Below are 6,036 nucleotides of genomic sequence, written 5' to 3'. Positions count from 1 at the left end.
TACAAAAGAATTTAGTTTGTTACAGATGGAATAAAATCATCATATTTCTTATTAGCTGCTGATTAAGTAAAGTGTTTTACCTTCTTCAATGACAGTTAATATATATATATATATATATTATATATATATTATATATATATATATATATATATAATGCTTTATTGACAACACTTCAATGACAGAGTTATGTGACATCTCTGATGTGTTTGGCTGAAATTACTCACTCTCGCGAGACTAGCCTATCTCTTCAGTCTCCCCGCGCGCCATTCTCGCGAGAGTCGAGGGTTGTTCGATACATGAGGGCGAGTCTCCTCATTCTCGCGAGACTCCGCGCTGTGTTCACTACGCCCTTCAGTGAATCTCGCGAGACTGCGAGCGGAAGATGGCAGATGGCTCTTCCTCGTAGGGCGTGTGTGTGTGTGTGTCGTTTGTTTACCGTTCGATGCGTCGCTCCGGTGTGTGTTTCATTCCCGTCCGTCTCTGTTGAGTCACCGGACAGTGTTCATGTTGTGCGGGCTGCTGCTGTCCACCGTTCATCTGTGTAAATATGACCGGAGAGAAGATCCGCTCGGTGCGCAAAGAGCGCAAGGCGGGTTTGGATCTGCTGGAACCGGACGAGGAGCCGGCGGCCACCGGGATCAAAGCCCACCGGAGCAGCAAGATCCTCAGCGGCGGAAACCACAAGATCCTCCGTTCCAGCTCGCAGCAGAAACAGAACCACGGCGACACTGACGGCGCGTACCCCGTGCATGAGTGCGTGTTCCGCGGGGACGTGCGGAGGCTGTCGTCGCTCATCCGGACACAGAATATCGCGCAGAAAGACGTGCACGGTGAGAGCGATCTGACATCATTCAGAGCTGATCTAGAACCAGAGTGACTCAAAACATGCTGATCGAGAATCACAACAATCCAGAGCAATTATCATCTAGAACCGTTATTATTTAGATTATACAGAAACATGCTCGTCTAGAAACACAGTGATCTACAACTGTTATTTTGATCATTTATAGCTGATCTGGAACCGTAATGATTTGAAACATGCTGATCGAGAATCACAACAATCCAGAACAATGATCTAGAACTGTTATAATTCAGATTATAAAGGTTGATTGAGAATCAAAATAATCCACAGCCGTGGTGATCTAGAAGTATGTTATTTTTATAATATCTGGATTCATGCTTAATACCTTAATGACTGAAAAACAGTATGATCTAGAACCTTTATTGTTCACATTATATATGGTGACTGTGAATCATAATAATCCACGACTGTAGTGATCTAGAAATTGGTTATTTTTCAGAATCATAATAATATCAAGAATCATCCTGATCTAGAGCAGTAATGACCTAAAACATGGTGATTGAGAATCATAATAATCCACTACAATGGTGATCTAGAAGTATGTTATTTTTCAGAGTCATGATATCCAGATTCATGCTTATTTAATACCACAATGACTGAAAAACATGTTAATCTAGAATTGTTATTATTCAGATTATACAAGGTGATTGGGAGAATCATAATAATCCACAACCGTGGTGATCTAGAATTAGGATATTTTTCAGAATCATATTATCTGGAATCATGCTGATTTTAGTACCATAATGTCTCAAAAATATGGTGACCAAGAACCATAATAATCCAGAAACATGTTTAGCTAGAGCCTTAATGACTCAAAAACATGGTGACTGTGAATCATATTAGTCCAGAGCATGATGATCTAGAAATATTGTTCAGAGCTGCAGTTATTATAATTTAGAATCATAATGATATAAAACATTGTAATTGAGAACCATGATAATATAGAATCATGCTGATCTACAACCTTAATAACTCAAAAATAGCGTGATTGAGAGTTATAGTAATCCAGAGTATTCTGATCTAGAACCTAAATGTCTAAATGTGATAAAGAACCATAACAATCCAGAGTCACCTGTTATTATTCAGATTCATATGAATCCAGAGTAATGCGGATCTAGAGCCTTAATGACTCCACAACATAGTGATCAAGAATAATTTTCCAGAATCATGGTGATCTAGAACTGTTGTTATGGCTCAGAGCCATGTTTATTATGTTTGGAGCCATAATAACTCCGTGAACAACAATCATAATAATCCACAGCCTCAGTGATCTAGAACTATTATTGTCCTGAGTGTGAGTTATTCCAACTATACAGACGTGCTTATCTAGAACCATAATGAATCAAAAATATGGAGACAGAGAATCTTAATAATCCAGAATCACGATGATCTAGAATTGTTATTATTCAGATTCATAATAATTCAAATCTTGCTGATCTAAAACATGGTAATTAAGAATAGTGCTCCAGAGATGTGGCGATCTAGAACTGTTGTTGTTATCCAGAACCATAATTATTATAAGCCATAATGCCTCAAAAATATTGCGATAGAGAGTCATAACAATTCACAGCCAAAGTGATCTAGACCTTTTTTATTATTCAGAGTATAATAATACAGAAACATGTTTATCTAGAAAAAAAATCTAGAACTGAACTGCCTCAACTCAGATTCATAATTCAGATTATGAACCACAGTAATCCAGAATCTCGATGTTCTAGAGCCTCAAACCATAATAATTATGACATTAATAGAAAACTAGTTTGCTTGGATCTTGTTATTCTGCATTTTTAGCCTGTGACGTACAACAGCAAAGCTAGCATTCGCTTCAGGGTTTATCTGATGATAGATTATGAATCAGTCATGATTGATGTGGTTCTCCTGAGTCAGTTCATGTGTTCGTTTGGTTCTCTAACCTGTGCTACCTGTTTTCATTCTCAGATCATATCAAACTGCTTCTGTGCACATGCGTAACAGAGGACTGTAACTGTGACGAACAAAACTGAAATTAAAATGCTGTACAGACGCATGTTTTTCTGAATGATTGCTCAGTTTGGGTTAGTCCCGGCTGTAAATGACTCAGTATCATGTCTTACAGGAAACACCCCCTTCACCTGGCTGTTATGATGGGTCATAAAGGTGAGTTACACCTGAACGCTTCCCAGCATGACACAACACATCAGTGACATAAAACATCATTTATCACTCTTGAAAAACAAAAACTAGTATAATGCATGGAAAAATTGTAAGTTTTTAATGGACATTTTTCATTATTTTTCACAAGCATTATTAATGCAGAAACCTCATGTTCATTACTGTAACACATCCAGGTGTAATTTTTTGACCACTACATTTTTTTATTGTCATTACCGTGATTCAGTTATTCTTTAACATAGTACAATAAAACATATGCTATAATGATACAATGAGTATATATATATATATATAAATCAGCATAAGTTACACACACACACACACACACACACGCTCTCTCTCCATCACACAAATATACACACTCATATACACGCAGTCTCACACACATGCTCTCTCTCTCTCTCTCTCACACACACACACACACACACACACACGCTCTCTCTCCATTACACACATACGCACACATTCACACACACACACACACACACACACACACACACACACGCACACATACACACTCACACACACGCTCTCTCTCTCTCTCTCTCTCTCTCTCTCACACACACATACACATACATCATTGTTGTAACACAGTTGTAATAATAGTTTGGTAGATAAATGTTTATAATAATAATACAAAAATGGCTTCTTTTTCCTCATGTAAAATGTAATTTAGTTATATCTGTGCTAAGACCAGAGTGTGTTTGATAGTTTAATGAGATCGACCCCGAACTGTTCAGTGTAGCGTGGTTGTTGATCGCTGTTGAACATGTGTTTTATTAGTGCTGTCACGAGTTCATACAGTTATGAAATATCTCACTGAATTTGACCGTATTTAATGTTCTTCATGTAGTTCTGATGTTCTCTTTAGTGATGTGGAATGCATTTGTCTGTGAACGCAGGCCGTGGTGAAATATTCATGCACTGCTCCCCTGTCAGCGCACCACTACACTCCAAATTCATTAATACACTACACGCTTATTAATAATTTAAGCAGGATTTCTCTAGCTGATTTAGTTGCTGTTTCTCACACACACACAAATAAATATCTGCCAGTGAGGAATTCTGTTTAAAATGGATTAAATGGTAATGGAAATCTATTTCAAATTGTATTTTCAAACTTTGATGTGTTGCTAGAAGAAGACATTTATATTTAGAGAACATATTGACATAATCGATGTGGTAGTCGTGATTTTATTCAGTTTAATGTGTGTATAGAGCAGTACAACAAACCCGTGGCGATCTGTTCATTGACTGAGTCTGAAATGAAAGCCTGAGTGTTTCTAGCGGAGAGAAGGACATTGTTAAGCACTAACAGAGCGGCGCAGAAGGACACAAACACTTGGCAGCGACTCAAACCTGCTGCTGTCGCTGTGTTTCTCTGCTGAAGCGGAGACTGAACACATCGCAGTGAACTGAAGCTGATCACAGTGACGTGATTATAGTGTGTGTGAATATGTGCAGTGTGTAGAGCACAACCAAAGCACTGCGAATGGAGGAAATATAACAAAATATAACTTATTATCACACAATTCTGACATTTTTCCCCTCGCAATTGCAAGTGATAACCCTACACTTTTGAGTTTTTATCTCGCAATGCTCATTTTGTCTTTAGAAAATTTTCACCATGGAATAGAATGGAAAAGTAGTTGCAAATTTTTATCTCAAAATTCTCACTCTTTTTGTGCGGTGGCAACATTGTCACAATTTAGACTTTCCGTTTTGCAATTCTGACTTTTTTTGGAATTCTCACTATTTCTCGCAATTCTAACTTTTAGTGGAATTCTGTCTTTTTCTCACAACTCTGCCTTTTTTGGAATTCTGGCTATTTCTTGGATATCTTGCTTTTTCTTGCAATTCTGCCTTTTTTGGAATTCTTTCTATTTCTCGCAATCCTGACTTTTTTTAATTCTGGCTTTTTCTCGCAGTTCTGACTGTTTCTGGCATTTCTGACTTTTTTTGGAATTATGTCTTTTTTCTTGGAATTATGTCTTTTTCTCGCAACTCTGCCTTTTTAATTCTGGCGTTTTCTCACAGTTCTGACTTTTTTTGGAATTCTGACTTTACGTCTCGCATTTATTTTTGTTTCAGGAACAAAAAAAAATACGAAAGGTAATTGTGACTTTTTATCTCATAATTCTTAACTTTTTTCCTCAGAACTGCAAGTTATAAACCCACAATTTTATTTTGATTTTACATTTTACAATTTTTTGGTTTCGCCATGGGAAAAAAAAAACCTTTAAAAAGATAGTTACAACTTTTTATCTCACAATTCTATCTTTTTGCATTTGCGATGAAATATCTAACAATTTAGATTTTTCTTGCAATTCCGGCTTTTTTCCCCTCCGAAAATCTGATTTAAAAAAAAAAAATTTAAAAATGGTAGTTGCGACATTTTATCTCACAATTTTGACTTACTTGAAGATTTTGAGAATTGAATAAAAACTTAATTGTTTCATAAAAAGCAATAACCTTTTGACTTTTTTTATTCCTTAGCTGAAATAAGATTCCAATAGCATACTGTATCCCACAATGCAGTGCATTAGGCTTGTCCTTCCATTTCCAGTTTGACAGATGAACCAGAAGTGATATTTACATTAACAATTATGCGTTTACATTGATGCATAAATGTAAATGCATTTGGCAAGCGCTTTTATCTAAAGCTACTTACAGTGACTTGAAACTATACAAGGTATAAAATATTATAATCTATCACTTTATTATATTATGTTATTATTTACACATTACAGTACTATTTTATTTTAATGTATTTATATATTTATTTTGTATATATTTTTTGTTTTTTAAATATTTGTTATTTTATATCTGTTTATTTTAATGTCAAGAGTTGAGACTTTTTTTTAATACAAATTTGGATTAAATGCAAAATAATGCCATAAACATGCACTATATAGTGTACTACAGTTTAAAGTGTTTTACTGTGTCAGCACAAGTCAGCACTATATAGTGTGTAGTGTGCTAGTATTTGATCTTTACTGCCTCTAGACGTCCACCAGTGTTTG

General features: G+C 36.0%; 1 pseudogene; it reads left to right on the top strand.

The window, feature by feature from the left end:
• Positions 1-360: 360 nt before the first annotated feature.
• LOC113102403 (ankyrin repeat domain-containing protein 13C-like) overlaps positions 361-6,036 on the top strand; it is a 13,170-nt pseudogene continuing 7,494 nt past the window's right edge.

Source organism: Carassius auratus, unplaced genomic scaffold (assembly GCF_003368295.1).
Source record: "Carassius auratus strain Wakin unplaced genomic scaffold, ASM336829v1 scaf_tig00217726, whole genome shotgun sequence".
NCBI lineage: Eukaryota > Metazoa > Chordata > Actinopteri > Cypriniformes > Cyprinidae > Carassius > Carassius auratus.
The sequence above is the reverse complement of the archived record's forward strand: the minus strand, read 5'-3'. Positions and strand labels throughout refer to the sequence as shown.